This window comes from Oculina patagonica, chromosome 5 (assembly GCF_052425735.1).
Source record: "Oculina patagonica isolate OP01 chromosome 5, crgOcupat, whole genome shotgun sequence".
NCBI lineage: Eukaryota > Metazoa > Cnidaria > Anthozoa > Scleractinia > Oculinidae > Oculina > Oculina patagonica.
In genome coordinates this window covers 30,555,789-30,575,508 of record NC_135762.1, presented here as the reverse complement: position 1 = coordinate 30,575,508, position 19,720 = coordinate 30,555,789, and the positions used below count along the sequence as shown (strand labels likewise).

The 19,720-nt window shown below is 39.3% G+C and overlaps 1 long non-coding RNA gene and 1 pseudogene across 1 annotated transcript; both read left to right on the top strand.

Annotated features, from left to right (window-relative positions):
• Positions 1-1,255: 1,255 nt before the first annotated feature.
• LOC144654145 (rhodopsin, GQ-coupled-like) lies at positions 1,256-7,466 on the top strand (annotated as a pseudogene).
• A 3,688-nt stretch (positions 7,467-11,154) lies between these two features.
• Positions 11,155-16,712, top strand: LOC144654478 (uncharacterized). Its single transcript, XR_013570903.1, has 3 exons — positions 11,155-11,419; positions 15,457-15,733; positions 16,592-16,712. It is a non-coding gene; the product is annotated as an uncharacterized LOC144654478 (long non-coding RNA).
• Positions 16,713-19,720: the final 3,008 nt, after the last annotated feature.

The following is a 19,720-nucleotide window of genomic DNA, read 5'->3' as shown; positions in this document are numbered from 1 at the left end:
GATTGGCTTAAATTGATCACGTGACGCGATAGTCTTCATCTGCGAAGGGCACAATCAGCCATAGTTCACCACTAAATTTTCTCCGATTCTGATTGGTTTAAATTGAACACGTGACGCGATAGTGCCCGTCCGCCGGAGGGCACTATCAGCCCATAGTGCCCTCCCGTGAAAAATGCCCGGATCGATAGTGCCCGCCCGTGACTTTTTTTGTAAACAAGCTGCCTGCAGACAAAAAAACACAACCAAATTTACTGCATTTAGTGGGTTTCTCGTCTTGTTTTGTTTCGTTTGTTAAATTTCGGCTTTCAATTGAGTCCCTCGACAGAAACACTCTATTGTTTTATTAGCAAATGGAAAGACACAGTGTGAACGATAACAGGAGGCGTAAAACCTTAGCGCGGGTAATTTACGTTCTCAGTTGTCCTGTATGTCGTGCTGGGGTCTTTCTAGGACAACAAGGACTCAGTATCTGAGATTTTATTTATTTTATTTTATTTTATTTTATTTCGCATAAAGGATTGAATTTTATTGTGATTCAAGAATATTTAAGACATAGATTTCGTTAGAGGGATTGGGGGGCATTTTAGGCAAATAAAACATTTAGATAGTGACGAGAATTAAAGACGAGAACACTCATTTGGAAAAACAATTAAATGGAGATAGAGCTGCGCGAATTGCAGTTTATGTAGTTCTTTATGCAAGTTTTTGTCGTGTCATCATTTTCTAGTTCTTATCTTTTTTTTATCTTCTATATTATATATTTTAGCATTTTATTACAATATTTAGACTTCTACTGCTATTTTAGTACTTTGCACTAAAAGGACCCTAGTCAGCCTCTGCCATTTTCGATGCCATCGAAATTATGAAAACTGTATGGTGAAGCGAAACTTAATTACCTTGAGCAGCTTTTCAGTGATCGCTTCCATTAAGACACGTTCCGAGTAAAATATCATACCGAAACTCTCGTATAAACATAAACAAAGGGGTGGCTAAATAGGGTACTTTAAATAAAGGTATCCATCCATCCATCCATTGATTTATTCAGTCAGTCAGCAGCACTTGCATAGCAGACAAAATTAAAGGATCTGAACGCACTGTTTCAAATAATAACAATGTATGTCTCCTCGTTAAATAGTTGTAACAGTTGTCAAATATAGTCTTTTCAATAAAATGGTTATTTTTGTTGTGAATTAAGAAGACCCAAGACATCCATGATTTTTTCATCCCCTTTGCTGTAAGTGAAAATATTCATGCCATGGTACGCTTGGCTGTACCACATGATCACGTGATTGCATCACGTGATTCGGTAGACCTGGTACTCCGGACTGTAGCATAACTGGCGACAAATGGTCAAGCTTTGCGGTCGACATCACACATATTTGCATGGTTTTCCAGGTCATTCAATGTGATTTGCACGAATTTGTCATCAATGTTATCAAAACGGTTTATAACCGATCCTTCTTGGTTAAACCTTTTCTTGCAAAGCTGACATTACATGTGCTTAAGTTCGTTAGCCGACGTATGCTTTTTAGGTTACCACTTGAACCAGCTCACGTGTTACAAAAACGTCGATCATAACACGTGTTGCATGTGGATTTATTGAGAAGACGGTGAAAAATGTCTTGGGTGCGCGGCTTACTGGAAAGAGTGGTACAGTCATTCTTATCAATAAGAAGTAGCTAACACTTTTGTGTGTTTCTAAAAATTCCGTCTATATTCAGTTGCAGTACAATCACGTTTTTTAAAATCACGTGCTATGCCGTGACTTCTAGCTATTTTCTTTAAAAAACATTTTGATTAAGAGAAAATAAAGAAGCCACGTCTATGACCCAGGGCAGTGCAGTTTCTATTTTTACTCGCGTACACGATTTCCGCCTGGAAGGCGCGGTGGCCTAATGGCTCTTGCACTAGGCTTTGATTCGAGCTGCCTGGGTTTCAGACCTGGCCGGGGTCACTGTGTCGTGCTATCTGAAAGGACGGGCAGGAAACGGTGCCTCTCTCCATCCTTGTGTTTTAATATGCACCAGCGAATATTCGGGGCAACCTGACACGATACTGAGGAGTAACCTGCGATGGACGAGCATCTCATTCAGGTGGAGTAATAATACTCCTAGCCTCTTCATGCTACAGAATACAGAGTTAATCGCCGGGAGCTATAGGCCACTTAAGGTGGCTCGCAATGGTTTAGATATTCCGGTCTTTGGCATTCTATTGTAGCTATACCGATAATGTTGAGGTTAAACTTTTAGTACAACTTTGTAAAGGTTTTACCAATGAGCAAATTGAAGTCACCGTGATGTCAAAAATCGTTGCCATGGCAACGTCAAAAGTGGTAACAAAAATACCTTATTTTTTACCGTTTGTGGCTAATAACTTAAAAAGTAGACGGTGGAAGTTTTTGTTTTTCATACAATTTGTCTAATGGACAAAACAAGCAATCTAACATTTTTTAAAAATAATCTGTAGGTGGAGTTCAGAGCCACTTTTTCTTTATGAAAAAATAACTTGGCTCCGAAACCTGCCTACATAAATTTTTAAAAATTGGCAAAATTGTTCACTTTGTTGGTGAGTTAAAAATATATCAAAAGCAAGAAGTTTCACCGAGTAGTTTATGAGCTACTAGCCTCAAAAGGTCCAAAATAGGGTATCTTTGACCTCATATGGCGTTGCCATGGTAACAAATTTTGAGAGTTCGTTGGTAAAATAAGTATAGGTTTGTACTAAAAGAATTTTCTAAACATTATTTATATAGCGAGGATTGCACACCAAAAATGGGCATGTCTAATTCTGACTTGACTATAACGAGCCACCTTAAGTTTGCAGTCTACATGTATCACAGCTAAAACAAGCTTAGGCAGAAAATGAAAGCAGCTTGCCGTCATTATAAGTTTAGGGAAGCTAAGCAAGAAAATAACGACAACTTGCGTCCTATCCTTACGGTTCAATAGCTCCACATTACACCTCAGTAATGGTGTCACAAGATTTTAGAGTCACCAGACTCTCTACATATACTGTAACGAGGGGAGCAGGGATGGCGCAGTGGTGAGAGCGCTCGCCTCCCACCAATGTGACCCGGTATCGATTCCGGCTCGGTGTCAGTCACATGTGGGTTGAGTTTGTTGTCGGTTCTCGTCCTTGCTCCGAGGGTTTTTCTTCGGCCCGGTTCTTCGGGTTCTCCGGTTTTCCTCCCTCCACAAAAAATCAATACTTCCAAATTCTAATTCTAATTAGCTTAATTAATTAATCCTCAAAGTGTCTAAATAAAGGTAATTTATTTTTTATTATTTTTTAACGATATCAAACAGAAAGCAAGCTTCACGGTAGGCGCCTCGTACGATCAGATTAAATTTTGTTATTGCGTCTCAGATTTCGGGCTTTATCTTCATTATTCTTTTCTTTTAGGGGTAGTGGTCGTAATCTTTTCAAAAGTTGCAGATATAACAGGTCGATTCAATCCACAACAAACTAACCAAGATGAGGCATTGTCTTTTTAGAGCGATTTTCACTTTGGTGGCGAAAGAAATTCTCGTTTCCCTTGGTTTTGCATTACTACACTTAGTGATTGGTTACTGGTTGATTACTACCCATCAGAAAAAAAACCATTCGTGACTCGCGCTCACGTTTTCCCGCGCTTCGCGCCAGATACATGTATTTATTTACGATTTGATTGGTTCACTGGATTATCGATGTCCTTTTTAATTGGCCAGTGATCACTTTGGTTTTAGTTTTACGACGCTCAATCGAAAATCGCTCTAAACTAACTATAAAAAGAGATATAATTGAAACTTTTAAACTTTGTCAGTCAGCAGGAAAGAATAGCAAAAACTAAAACTGAAGGACTCAGCTGGCTAAAGAAACATTTGATTACTTGGGAACCACTTTATATTTGCTAATTTCATGCCAATTTTATTATTAACTATGACCATCAATACAAAAGCATTTGTAGTGGAAATTTTCAGTTTTTTGGAAAAGCAGACGCACACTCCGACTCAAACATTAGTTAATTTTAGCAAACTAAAGCTGCTAAAATGTTTAGAAGCTGATAAATAAAAATCTTTTTACATGTTAATTGCCATTATATAGGACGTTTCTCTTTCGAATTTCTACTTCTTTGAAAGTCGTGTGTTCGCAACCTCTTGTTCGCGTTGAACAAAAAATTTAAGTTTTTCTTGCCAAGTTTTCACTAGAGTTTTAATAATTTGATTTATTATTACAAGTCAGAGGCGTAAGCTCAGTATTTTACTTTTCGTCTTCTTATCTGTAGCACTCGGTAGCAGCCATCAAATTTGATCAGTTCAACTTTCTTTTATAAATATCATCTTAACTCAACAGTACCCTTTCCCAATCTTTCCGCGTAAAAATAACTACGTGACTAGTTTCAATAACCCATCCCCATAAACATAAATCCTTTTGTTAAAATGCAATGTCCTTGACGTTCGTTAGTTCTATCTGTGTGCGTTGGTCATCGGCCAATTTACATGGAAATCATGTTGATATTAGTAAGCCAATCAAAACTGAAATTAAAGGTTGTCATTTAAGTGACGCACTATGTAGGTTTACTCAGCTTAACCCGGGTATCTCTCGTTAATACAATAACTCTTACCTTAATAAATAAAGCTGTTAAGTTTTACACGTAATGATCAGTACATATAGTTCACCACCTTTCATTTTCTGCCATAAGAAGTGGGAGAGTTTGCGAGCTTCAGTTCTTTAGCACGCCCTTGTTAATTCGTTGTTGGCAAAGCAGACGGTCTCCCAGGAGGGTCCTGAAGGGGGGGGGGGGGTACCAAATCCCATTTCCCAGCCTAAATTTTGCCAAAATCCCATTTCCCAGCCAATTTTTTGTCTAAATCCCAGTCCCAGCAGTTAAATTTTACAGTGCATGGAAAATCTGGTCTCAAGCGCATAATATCTGTGTTGTTTTTATTGTCCTAAATGTAGTCCACTCCCTGAACTTTCCCGTTGGTGCCCTACATAGGGGTTTAACCCAGGCACAGGAAGAGCGTGTCCAAAATAACTTGCATGCGCATGCTCAAAAATCTGTTGTCCCACCCACTTGCCCTTTAAAAAAGGGGGAAAACCAAACCATATTCCACTGCACCTTTGGACACGCACGCATACAGATGATAAATTAAAAAATTTAGTGTATGTGGATTTAGTACCTAGTACGGCTTTAGACAAAGGTAACGACAATTTTTCTTGCAGATCGCGCTTTGGTTACATAGTTGAATTTTTACTTTTGGTGAGCTATTATTACCCTACGACCATGTTACATGTAAAAAAAGCCACACTTCTCTTTCATTTTTGATTGGCTTGTTTTGAGCATGCACATACCGTATTTACTCGAATAAGCGCCGCGGCGCTTATTAAATTTTTGGCGCCTCAAGTGCGGCGCTTATTCGAGGGCGGCGCTAATTTGAGGGCGGCGCTTATTTAAAATTTGAACGCCACAAAGAGTATCATCTTTTACAGTAATAAAAAAATCCCGTCTTTTGATCGTCAGTATTCGCCTCTTGCTGAAGAGAAGAGTGGCACTAGCTGTCTGGACAAAGTTCGCGGCTTTTACAACGTTTTCAGAATTATGTATTGTAGGAATGTTGGAAAGAAAACTAATGGGCGAACGTTTAAATAATCACTTTGAACTAAAAAACATCGCTTTTGATGGAAAATATGTCCAAGTTTTTTTAAGAGTTGCTCTGTTTTTAGTTGAAAGAAATTCCTTGAATACGCGCCGCATCGGGACTGCGGCGCTTATTCGGGGGCGGCGCTTATTCGAGTAAATACGGTACATGTTATCCTGGACTCTCTCCTCTCGCACCTGGGTTCAACCCCTTCTTTTGAATATTTCATTTGTGCCCATGCCCAGTCATAGCTGTTCCACTGAATTACTTAATCTTTGTCAAGAAAGCTGATCGACACTTGATGGACATTCATACAGTGCAGCAGCGGTTTTCGGTTCAGAGTTTTCAGCGTTTTAACTATTCCATGCCGGACTTTAAGATTATTACAGAGCGTAAAATATGTATGTTTAGTCATTTACTGACACTCTTCCCATTCCCATTTTTTGTTTCTGTGTCCCAGTCCTAGTGACCCAAATCCCATTTTCCCAGTGAAAAAATAGGCAAATCCCAGTTCCCATTTTAACCCTTCTGGACCCTCTCCCAGGGTTGCGCGAAAATTCTTATTTTTCTGCTTGAAAGTGGATTTCTTTGTTTCAATCATAACTGGTGTTTCCATTGCAATTTTCATTTGCAATGTTGTTGGCAACGTTCTCGTCATTATGGTTATAAAGAAAAACAAGAAATTGCACAATGCTAACACATACCTTCTCGCCAACCTCGCTTCGTCGGATTTGGCGTTCGCCGTTCTTACTTTCGTCGACATTTTCCTACTCTCAAATTAGTCTGTTCAGTCTGCTTATTCGTTCGCTGAATTCCTTTTCCACGCTTTGGCTTCCATTTTCATTTTAGTTGCTCTGGCGGTTGAGAGGTATTTTGCGATTCTGAAACCATTTGTGCACTTGACAAGAGCGGTAAAATCGCTGATGTGCAAAGTTCTTCTCGCAATATGGATCCTCACTGGCGTTTTGAGCGCGCCGGGATATCCTATCACCGCTCTCAGTAAAGAGTACGCCTGGAAAAACGCCATGATGAATGAAACAGTCAAAACGCCCATTTGGTTTGAAGCTCTTAACATGAGTTACTCTTTTGTGCTCTTCACATTTGGTCTTGTTTTACCGAGTGCTGTGATGATTTTCTGTTATTCGCGGGTTATTTATCACGTGTGGTTCAACACGGAAGCCAACAGAGCGACAAATCTTGCTCTTTTACAGTCGCCAAGCAAATTGACAAAACTTTTTATTATTGTTACTGTAATATTCATAGTTACATGGACTCCTACATTCGGAAGACTTGTCGTCACACAATTTGTGAAAAGCGAAAATTCCTGGAAGTTCGAGTTATGTTCTATCTTGCTTGCTATGGCCGGTTCAACAGCCAATCCCGTGATTTACTCATTTCGCTGTCCCAGATTTCGATAGGAAGTTGTCAAGTTGCTGCCTTTTCGTTGTTGTAAAATAAATAGAAAGCCAAAGGTTTCCAGGTCTTGTGCTGCAAACAGTTATTCACTGACGGAAACGAAGAGGACACAAGCTACTATTGAACCTGTTTCAATTTCATTTGGTGTCTAGTTCTTCTGGACAACCACTGCGAGCCTGAACTTACTAAGCAGTCTTATTACAGAATCTGGTGCTTTGTGATGAACAGCGCACAGAACAGTTGAAATAGACAGGGATCAAAGCCCATTAAGGCTGGTGAGATAACGGAACGTAGAATACACAAGCTGCTATTGAACCTGCTTCTATTTCATTTGGTGTCTAAGTTCTACTGGACAATCACTGACTCCACATGTGAATAATTTTACTGAGCAGTCCGTATAATTACAAAATCTGCTGTTTGTAAAGAAAAGCGGCAGAACAGTTAAAACGGACAGGGAACAAAACCCAGAAAGCCAAGGCTGATTTCACTTGGTATTTCAATTTTTTAACATTGCTGCTGAAAAGCCCTTTTCAGGGAGTGCAATAAATAATGTATTCTGCATTCTTAGCACAGCACTCAGGGTTTAAAGCTCCAGGGCTCCGGGCTAAAAAATGCAGGGCTCCAAGACAAAAATGACAGGGCTCCAGGAGTCCTAAAAATTTGCTTTAGGGCTCCAGGCTCCACTTAGCCTGCATTGCAGACGAACTAAACTTCCGGCTGCAACGCAGGCTAGGCTCCACTGTGGTGTACATTTTTGATATATACATATTAATCAAATCCGCATATAAAAAAGTCAGCAATTTTTTATTTCAAACCCGAGCTTCTGGTTAACATGTCTTCTTGTGTGTTATTTTTTAAAAAATACAAAGAGGATATAATGGATAGCAACCCTGTCAGTCTGTCAAAAGATATGACTGACGACGACTGCTTCTGGTTTTGCGGGGATCTTTTACCTTTCCACTTCACAGAATCTGACATCGAGAACGCAACTGTAGTATCACAGTGAATCCATGAGTATTATGCGATTGAATGTGTTGATGTAAAAGATGGGAAGATTAGAGTTGAAGAGGCATTAGACGAAGGTGACACTACAACAAGCACAGAAAGAGCAAAGGTATCCTCTCAAACGGAAAGTCCTCACTGTCCTCTGAGTAAATACATTGTGTCTAATAAGCAGACGACAAAGCACAAGTAGTTGGGTTGGCCTATTATACCGTGTTACGTAGATTTGCTTGTGAAAAAAATCAGTTTTGCCCTGTAGAAGGAAGGAAATCATTTATTGCCTTGTAACAGGTGGTTTTCTTTTAGTGGTGGTTACAAAAAACATCATTCAAACTCTGCATGCATTGCATTCCTATAATAATAACCATTCTAGCCCTCTGCACGCATTACTTGCCTATGATTAAAACTAGTATACCTAAATTGTAGAAATGCTGCCAAGGGGAGGATTGCTGTTGTAACTTCAAACTGTACTACTTTTTCTGATTGAAACGGTAATATGCCGTCACTTGCATCTAGGCGTGAACACTCGCCGCCGAAACATGATCTAATTGCGTATCAAACATGGCATGTTTCGTCATGAAACATTGGAGTTTAGCAGACCGTAACGGCAACTTTCGCGCTCACAATACTCACCACAAACACTGAGTACAGGCGAAACTTCACACCAGAAGTGATTCAAGTAAACCTGCAAATGCATATCGACACAGATTAGGATCAATTCATCGGAAGAAGTCTTCACATCCAATCTTTCCGCCATTTCGAAATAGCAGGGGTGGCCAGGGGTGTTTTGTGTCGCTTGTCTGAATTTTAATATGTCCCACGGTATTTTATCGTATATTTATGTCGCTTGACATTGCTGTCAGCGAAAGTTGCCGTTATGGTCTGCCAAACTTCAACGTTTGATGACGAATCATGCCACGTTTGATACCCAATTAGATCGCATGTTTCGGCGACACGTGTTTACGCCAAGATGCAAGCGACGGTATTGTAAACGATATGAAGGGAAGTTTCAATATGTATTTTTTATATGTAATCATTTTGTTTTGTTTTTTTACTATGTTATTATTTTATTATTATTATTATTATTATTATTACTTAATAAGTTTTTGCAATATTGTAACAAATTTACAGTCATGCAAATAAAGCTTGTTGTTGTTGTTGTTTGCAAGCATGGCAACCCATCAATTTATATTCCTAGAGACTGTGCTCGGTACATGGAAGGGAACATTCAGGGAAATGTACATGTATTGTGATTTCATGATTGTTCCCAGGAGCTTCTTTTTCCGGCTTTAAAATAGGTAGCTTTTATCACTGCCAAAAATAATAGATGAAGCAAAGAGATATAACCAAAGTTAATAGAGGGAAGTGTTTAGGAAGCCCGACAAAGTTCTTTGTTGTATGTTTTTGTTCGCTATTTTGGGGGTTGGCCCTGTACAAAACCTGAGCCTGAAAATACAATAGGCGGTTACGTGTGTTCATGCAACTAACCAATAGAATCATAGCGATTACGTAATTCATGCATAGTGTATGAGCGCAAAACAAAAGATGTGCAGGGTCGTGGACCTTCCAACATAAATCTTGGCCTCTTTGATTGCTCCTTTGATGTGTGCCGGGCTTCCTGACCATTTTCCTATATTAACTATGATATAACTGACAAAAAAGGGCTCAAAAGTTCAAACTCTCACAAGAATGGAAAATGATTGATTGTACTGCTTTTGACTATATATATTTTTCCCAACTAAGCTGTAGATTTGGAAGCATTATAATTTTGGCGATACAAGGTGTAAATAAACTGAGTAAAAATTTGTGCTCAGCTGAAGGCGAGAAAACACCCTGTTAAAATCACAAGATCCGGGCTTTCATGATCACTTGGTAAACACCGTCCAGACCGTCCAGTCCCCCAGTAAAATAATCTGATCAGACACGATCACAACGCATTATCATTGGAAGAAACAACAACACATATGATTGGTCGAAAGGTGTTAGACCGGTTTGTAATCATGGACCATTCTACAACCCTGCAAGTGAATTGCAAATGTTAGAAAGTGGGTACTCAGTTGTCAAGGAAATCAGTCATATTCTCCACGATGCCGGCAATCCCAGCTCTCTCCCAGCCCTTTGTAATTGTTGCCCTACCTTCTGACGATGTCATGTAGTTGAATAGGGCCACTATATTTTATTTTGTATTCCTCTGGCGGGCGGGAGTATTAATTTAACGCGTATTAAATTTGACAGAGACAAATTTTAGCGAGTACTAAATTTAGCGATTTTAGCCTAACTCGCTAAAATTAGTAGCCGCTAACAATAGTAACCTTAAGGTATTTTATTTTAATGTTTCAATTTACGCAAGTAAAATTTTATTACGCAAGTAAAATTAAAATTTTACTTGCGTAAATTGAAACACCAAAATTCATATGTTAATTCACGGCAAGACTTGGCCGCTAATTGTAAGGTAGAACTTGAAGTCAACGAAAAGTTAATTGATATATTAAACACGTCATGTGCGCCAATAAATAGAACTTCTGGCTTCTGGTTGACTTCCGTGACATTTGTTCTTATTTGGAATGTGCGGTAATAACGTTTGAATCAACATGGAATTAAAAGTCAAAAAGTGATACAAAACCGCTCGCCTGCATATTTGGATAAATTATTACCGGGTGAGGCTTATTTTGACTCACTGGGGGCACTTACATGTAAATCAGTCACGGAAAGCGTATTTAGAAGCACGTGTGTTACATATATACTGCGTGACACGCCAATCACGGCTTGCGGCAACTCCCATTGTCCCGCGATCAATTTCCGCGATCATATTGCAGGCAAAGCAAAGCGTCTATAACGCACCGTCGGAATTATTTCTTAGTGGAGCGAAATTTGTGCTGTTACTAGTGACGATTAGTGATAAAGCCGTACCAGCGACTGGAGAAAATCTTTCAAAATTAATGGTTATCATCTAGAGACCCGTTTATAAGAGTTTTTGCTGAGAAGTTCAGGGCTGTTTCCTGCTGTTTCGTGTTTCATCGACTCGAGCTTCCGGCTTGGTTCAAAATCTTTTAATTTTTGAGGCATCATACCCCTCAATTCAGAAGAACCAACTGTTGTCTACTGGGTCTCTTCTAGCTGTGAGAGGGGAAGTACATCGCCATTGAACTTTCCCGTCGTGTCGTTGAGTTATTTCAGGAGAAACTTTTCAAGTTGACACACAAAGAAGGGCAGTTTTAATATCCTGGACGATGCAGAAATAACATCAAATTTCAACAGCAAGACTATCTTGGCTTCTGCCGATCCGCTGACGACGAAGCGATTGCAGTTGGAGTTTTGAACTTTGGAGATGGAAGAAATTTCTCACGGCTGCTCCTCACAGAAAACTGACGTGGGCATAGGTGAGTGAGCGATTTGGCAACAGTCATAAGGCCCTGTCGAGACGGGGGTGGGGTGGTGGTGAACGGTGCTGTATCGCCTGTCTGAATTTTAAATGCCTCACTGTTTTATCATACTTTACATCGCCTTGGCATTGCTGTTGAAATTTTGGCAAAAAAGGTTGCCTTTTGTCGTGATTTCATAATTTCTATGATTAATTCTGTTGCTTCTTTTTAGGCCATGTGGCCTGTCCGAATTTACCTCGGCAGGGCCTCAATTATGCACCTATCAATGTTAAGCCACAGGAGGGGGAGACAGGGCATAGGCCGGGCATTTGAACGTAGCTAAGATTTTCTGTTCAAATGCCCAACCCCAGAGCATTTGTGGATGTTCAAACGAGTGACTAAACTTCAATAAAATGTTGTAAAAAACGGTCAAAAGTCCCCACTTCGAGAAAATAATTACTGTCAAATCCCTTGCCTATGCTCGACCTCTCCCCCCCCCCCCTCCCAAGCAGCTTAACATTGATAGGTGCATTATCTCTCTGTATTAAAGGCTCTTACTATTTTATTGGGTTTACTAACAAAATTTTTAATGGTATTTAGTGACTCTTTTGGCCATCTAGGCATCAATTATGCCCAGTGACCCGGGGTGGAGAATATAATTTTAAACAGAAAATCTCAGCTAATTTCAAATACTGCCTCTCCTAGGTATGTCAGGTCTCTCATCCTCTACCTTAATTGTGATAGGTGCACAAGTACTATCAATGGTTATAGTTCACCACTAATTTTTCTCCGATTCTGATTGGTTTAAATTGAACACGTAACGCGATAGTGCCCGTCCGCCGGAGGGCACTATCAGCTCATAGTGCCCTCCCGTGAAAAATGCCCGGATCGATAGTGCCCGCCCGCCCGTGACTGTTTTTTGTAAACAAGCTGCCAGCAGACAAAAAAACCCAACCAAATTCACTGCATTTAGTGGGTTTCTCGTCTGGTTTTGTTTCGTTTGTTAAATTTCGGCTTTCGATTGAGTTTTTTATCCTCAAAAGTAAAAATAATTCACGATGCTTGTTTTTGTATGTGCGCGTGGAAGAAAATTTAGTGGTGAACAATAAAGACAATAGAGTGTTTCTCTCTCGGAACTATCGGTCTGATAGTTGCCCCTTGGAAATTTGATGTTCTTAAAACTAGCATATTTGCCCTCGAAGCTTCGCTTCTCGGGCTAATATTTGTTTTAAGAACATCAAATTTCCGCGGGGCAACTATCAGCCGATAGTTCCTCGACAGAAACACTCTATTGTTAAATTAGAAGCAGGGTAGAAGCACTTAAGAAAAGTTACCTATTATGTTTCCAGCTATAATTGCCCATTTAGACAAGTTTGTTCTTTAATTAACAAGAGGAAAAAGTGAGCATCCTTCATTCTCTAATTTTCCCTGATACAATTAATTTCCTAATAATTTATTTATTCACTAACTGGCTTTTCTAGTAGTAGCCTTATACCTGCCATAGTTATTTGCAGGTTTATACTACAAATATTTTTTCTTGATTAAGTGTAATTGTTACAGTGGAACCCCAATATAACGATATGCCAAAGGAGCAGTAAAATTATATCGTTATATCGAGAAATTGTTATATCGAAACTCCCGATATAACGATGTGGCCGTAAAATTACCAAAAATATCGTTATATTGGGGTTAAAGCTAACATATACTTTTTTACTGGATAATTAAGAGGCTTAGAATACAGTATCATTTTCGTATATCATCGTACAAAGCTGTTGTCAGAAACGTTAGAGATTACTAAATTACTGTTATGTTACTGCGGATTAAGTTCAATATTTTGCTTAGTTTGTGACTGTGTACTGATAATATCGTTATATTGAGGAAGATTTTACGTTCAGTCTGCTAAATGCTCATCGTTATATCGGGAATATCGTTATATTGAAGATCGTTGTATCGGGGTTCTGTCCCATACATTTACTGTAACTTTTTCCGGGACATAGAATATTCATCGTTATATGGGGAATATCGTTATATCAAGGATCATTATATCAGGGTTCCACTGTATCAGAATCTATACCTAAATAACATTTTGCCCTTTAGGGTCCTTTATAATTTCCCATACTTAACAACTGTGAAATTGAAGTAATTCAGGGACACTAGAGGGAGTCCCTTCCTTGCCCCCTCCTGGCCTCAAAATTTTTCCTTCTCAGTATGTTCTGACTGTTAATCAATTAACACCTTACTTCTCTCAAAGCAAGTTAAATTCCCATTAGTGTATATAACCACACAAGTGAATAGTGCTTTTCGCCCGCGCTGATTGGTTAACTCGGAGGTGATTAGCAAAGTACTATTCACCTCCGTGCAGCTAAAAGGAAACAAACTGCTTTCGTGCGCCGTGATGTTTTAGTCCGCTAATTATTCAATTTGTGTGGTATAATTACTAAAACAATTATTCACCTCAGTGTCGGTGAATGTGGTGGATATTTACCTCGCTACCTTGCGGCTCGGTAAATATCCACCACTATTCACCTCCACTTCAGTGAATAATTATTGTTAATTTAGTAATGTTGCACAACATTACAACAACATATAACACCAGAAGCATATAACCCCAGACCAGACCAACACTCAGGGTCTTAAATTAACTGAGGTCAGTCAATGTGCTAGCTGCCTTTGTAATAACATTGGCAAATGGTTACACCCCCCGGGGGGGGGGGGGGTACTCCCATATATGGGCTATATAGGTATGTGCCGCGGGATAGGGTGATAGGGTATGGTTTTTGAGGTTCTCGGTCCTTAAATAGGGTATCATTTTTGCTCCTTTTGGCATTTCCTGGTGTGATCCTTAGATAGGGTACCTAAATTCTATCAGCTAAAATATAAACGCCTAGCTAAGCGAAAAAAAGGGATCTTTAAACTGTACTATCCGTTCAAGTATTAGTAAAGCGGTTTTATAAGGATTTGTGTTTTGCCGTGCATGACTAGCCGTTATTTGGGTCGTCACGGAACGCTTCTCCTCCCCTTGAATAGGGTGTCATTTTTCGGTTTTGTGCCTTAAAAAGGGTATCAATTTTCGCTTTATTTATCCTTAAATAGGATCAGGGTTTAAGAACCTTTGCGGCACACCCCTATCCGAAATTTATGGGAGTATTCCCCCGGGGGGTTAGACATTCTAGTCTTCTTGGAATTTAGGATGAAAAACTGTAGGCCCCATCTCCTGTATCCTCAGTCTTACAGTAGGGAACGTTAAAGAACCCACACGCTTTTCGCAGAGTGGGGCACGATCAGCTCCCGGTGTTGTAGTCTGGCCTTTGTGTGTAGTAAATTACAGTATGTACTGTACAGCGCATTTGAACATGTACCTATGGAAAATGTGGTATATAAATGCGCTATTATTTATAATCATCATAACCATGTCAAAAATTGGTGTTTTTAATATAAATGCCCAATAATTTTACCATAAAGCTCCCAAGGGAACCACTCCTTCCCCCACCGGTTCCAAAAAAGAATCCCCTGATAGAATTAATTTTAGATGGAGCCATAGAAACTAGTCAGCTCATTAAATACTATGAATTATCGTTCCAAAAAATATAGTGCTTTAAACCCAAGGAGTTCAGTGATTTCACCATAAAGCTCATATGCTACCCACCCCGGCCCCCTGGGTCCTAAAAAGTGACCCCCTGGAGTAATTTTGAACAAACCCTTAGCTGAAAATTGATCAGCTAATTGAATACTAGTTATCACTGTGCCAAATTTGATGCTTTAATTATCTTAAGCCCCACAAAAAAAACCCCCAAAGGATGCAGTATTTTTTAAAAATTCCAACTTGAGTGAGGAAAAAGGGAGAGTCCTTAGCTTTTCAGCTATCAGGGGTAGAACAGTAGAAAAGTAACTATCAGCTAGTAGTTTAAAAGTTGTCAGCCTTGGAACATCAAAATATTAAATGTAGTACATGAAAGACTTATTTTAGATGTAATAGTCAGAATACCATTAAGACTCGAAGCCCTGAAGTACTGTGAACCACCTTAACTATATAATATAATTATTTTTCCATGTAGTAAAACAAGGCACACCCACAGGTGAAGAGTTAGAAGAGTTGGGTCAAAAAATTGCAGGAGATTGGAAAAAACTTGGGCGTCGGCTAGACATCAATGATGCAAAGCTTCAAGGAATACATGAAGCTCATGACCAACTGTCTGAAAAGGGATATCCACATGTTAAAACACTGGAAACAAGAAAAAGCTTCTGCTGCGACATACCAGGCTTTGTATCATGCACTAACACATAAACTTGTACAACGCCAAGACTTGGCAGAGCAGTTTTGTTGCATTCATGGTAATTATTTTCTCTGGCCGTGCCTGGGGGAGGGGACTTATATATGAAAGGACAGGTGGACTCATTATCTCACTTAGAGGTTTAAATTACGGTCTCTGCACTTAGGGTGTTCAGGACAGAACGCCATTATTATTTAGCCAGGGAGGTCTTGTTTAGGATTTGCACATTAAGAAATAAAAACACTGTTTGTGGTCTAGACCAATCAGGCATGCAAAATTGTATCTTTTAGGGTTCAAAATAACTTGAGCCAATATTGCCCAGATGAGGGTTAATTCAAATTTTCCAACAAGTAGCCCCACATCCCATTCATATGGGATTCTTCCAGATATTTTCCGCAATGTTAAATGAATAATTGATGTGCTGAACTCCACATTATAAACATTGTTTCGTATTAATATTTTGTGACAGAGAACGTTTGTTTCTTTGGAATTTAATAAAGAGCAATTATTATTATTATTATTATATGATGATGATGATGATGATGATGATGATGATGATGATGATGATGATGATCATTGTTATTATTATTATAAATAATTTAGAAATTAGTATCGAGTTTTTAAAAACAATTTTTTCAAGTTATATATTTTCATTTCCATTCTAACCATATATCTGCAGTCAAAGAGGCTTGTCAACAGTTTCACTTGCTCTTATTAATATTAATAGCAATTGTTAATAAAAATGGGCCATTGTTTTTAGGTTTCCTACGACGACACAAATATATATTTTGGCTGTTCAAATATCTGTTAAAATCCATGACACACAGCCCCTTTTAATTCGACCCACAACATATCCACTGGAACCGATTGGATCCCTCTGATTCATTTCTTTTTTAGTCATCATTACATATCTTTATAGGAACCTGTGCCATTCAGCTTCCTGCTGGTCCAGTTCCAGAGGAAAAAGAGACAGGAAAAAACCCTGTTGCTACTGCTAAGATTGGAGCTTCAAGCAAAGACCAAGAAGAATCAAGTAAAGATAGAAAGGGTCTGAAACGAAAAAGGTCCGAACCAAACCCTGAACGAGGTATGTATAAGTTAAGCAACAGTGGAGTACATTTATGTTGAGATTTTTGTCTAAATTATATTAAATGAAACTATATTGTGTTGCTGATTATTCTGTTTCCTAAGCTATCTCTAGTCTATATGTAGTTTATTTATTTTTATAATGTTAAGAGCTTTGCTATTCTTTTTCTGCTGGCCTTCCTTTGAAGCCCTAATTTTTTGGCTGACTTTCTCCTTACATCCTCCTTATAAATCAAAACCAACGCCCTCCCCCCACCCCATAACCAAATGAACGTTTCCTTATCAAGGAAACAATATTAAAGCTTAATATATTTTGCTGTTATAGGTAATTTGTCTTTTAAGATCAGCTGTGCTGGTGCTATTAGTAGGAACTCAAAAGAGCAAGATTCTCAAGAAGCAAGAGAAAAGGTGAACATGTATATGCGAAAGAAGGTTGTTGATGCAATGGGAAAATTTGATCTCTCTTCAATTGAAGGAATACGCGACTTTAACGTGTACTTAGTAGGACATCTTTACCTGATGGATGTAAGCTATCATCTTAGTAGCATACAAGTAATTGTCAAATGTGGTACCCTGGAGATTCTTGAACGGCTGTGGGATGATTATCGTTCTGGTCACCTAAATGCAAAAGCCGAAGAGTGCCTCATTACAGAGAAGGTTAAGGACGAGCTTGATATGGAGTCCATAACGCTAAAGACAACTATCTTGGAAGAGGACTACTTGGCATGCAAATTGTCTTTAGCGGAAAATTCAGGTACGTTGTTAATTTAACGTACATCGGATTTCTCGAAATTTCTAATAACCATACGAGCGGGAAGACAAATTCACCCCAGGGGAGGTAGTACTGGTATAATTCTTTTGGTGCTATAAATGGTTACCGTGTAGCTGCCGTGACCAATGTTGACTTTTATTACCCACATTTCATGGGTGAGTACAAAACAACTCGTTAAAACGTGAACGTACAAAACTAAAAGGTAATAAATAAAAAGCTTAAAAGTAAGAATAATAAAAAATCTTGTTTATTCAGACTTATATGAATAAAGACTGAAGCAAGGCGTCCTCACAAGTATGAATAATAAGTTAAAAGAGGTTTCATGTTCATAGCGTCGGTTCGCATCTTCATAAAAATGAATTAAAAGTTAAGAAAGGTTTCATGTTCAAAGCGTTAGTTCGCATCTTCACAAGTATGAATGAAATAAATCTAATCCCGCTTTCGATCTAAAGAAAGTGCAGAGAGGGGAGTGGAATGAGTGGATTATCTCTACGTCAGCATTATATGTAATTTCTCACATTAAAAAGTTGACTACAAAAGCCACGAGTGCAGTTAGTATTGACATGACCTACAAACAACAAGCTGTGAGCTGTTTTGGGAATAGCAAACTGTGTTTAGGCACATCTGTGGTACATTTCATTGGCCATTACCTCGTTTCCAGATGGCACTTTCTTATTGCGAGGAAAAATGGGCGCCGAAGTCCCTTCTTTTTTTATTTTTCCTCCCCATGGTTCCTCGCGTTTCGCGCTCGTCACTTGTCGCTCGCGCCTCCCGCTCGTTGCCTGTTGTCCAAAGAAAAAAGGGGAGCACCTGAGGAGGAGGCTGTCATTCGCCACGTTACTTGTGTATTATAGCCACCTAGCATCAAATGAGGTCAAACATTTTCTTTTTTCAGTTAAAGCATGTGCTAATGATGGGCCAGTTGAGCTAAGAGGAGACTTGGAATCGAGAGGAGAACAAGAGTTTGTGGATCTCGAAGAACCGACAGGTAAGAGACACTTGTTCAAACAAAGATGGAGAGTTTTGAACTAAAAAATTTAAATCTTTCAATTACAGCATGCTTTCATGGCTCCAGGCGTGCATGATGCTTTGCAGTCTCCTCGCTTACACTCGCTTTCAGTGTTATGTGCATAACAATCTTTCTACATCCATCTTTCGACATCGACCGGTGCAATACGGGCAAGGCTCGCCCTAATAGTGACTCTCTCTTGGTTGCGGTAGAGACAATGTTTGTGTCGTCGCGAAGGTTACGTTGTAGGACGAAATTTTCGGAGTGAACATGTTACATCGTCAAATCCAAAAGCAGAAATTGCCCTGTGACTCCCCTCACTGACCCTCCCCCAGAGTCTGAACGGACGGTCGCTCACTCGTACGCTCAATTGACTACCAAATTTTCTCGGCTTCATGGGTTTACTAAAATTTCTTACCTATGGTGCTCCGCTGGCGCGCCTCGCGCGCTGGGCTCCTAAATTCGCCTTTTGCTTCGCCGTTCTTATCGAAAAGTTCTCCAAGCTAAGCGAATTAAGAAGATAGAGTTCGTTCGCTAGAGTTCGTATCATAACTGGATTTAGTAATTAATCTAGCAGCACGATTTTGTAGTTTTTATAGCATTTTTTGTAGGTTTCCTTTTCACTCAGCTGTTGAGAGTAGCCATCCCAAAGAAATCTGCGGTAATCAAAGTGCGGTGCAATAAGACCTTTGTATATTTTAATAGCAGTGTGCATGGAAATACAAAGCCTGACTCGCTGAAGTGCACCGAAACTGGAAGAGAATTTTTTCAAAATTGCATGTACGCGCTCCTTTCAGGATAGGTTTTCGTCCGAGACATTTGCCATGATTTGTTTGGTTGATTTTGACGCCTTCTTCATTAATGTTCATTGAACAAGCTAATGACCATAAACTCAGTCACGTACTTAACTAGATAAACAAAATTGATGCGTGGTTTTTCTAAATTAAAAGCTTTTGCTGAGGAGGAACCAACTGAGCTTGGACACAAGCATGTTGATGTTTCAAGTACTAACACCGACTTGGCTGATGTAAAGCACGACATAGAAGATCTGCAGCCAGCCAAGGAGCATTATGAATGTGCTTTAGACATTGGGCTGAAAAACCCTGGACCCGACCATGTTGATTTTGCGCGTACGTACTTTAACTTAGGTCAGGTACAGCATGACTTGGGTGACCTGCAGC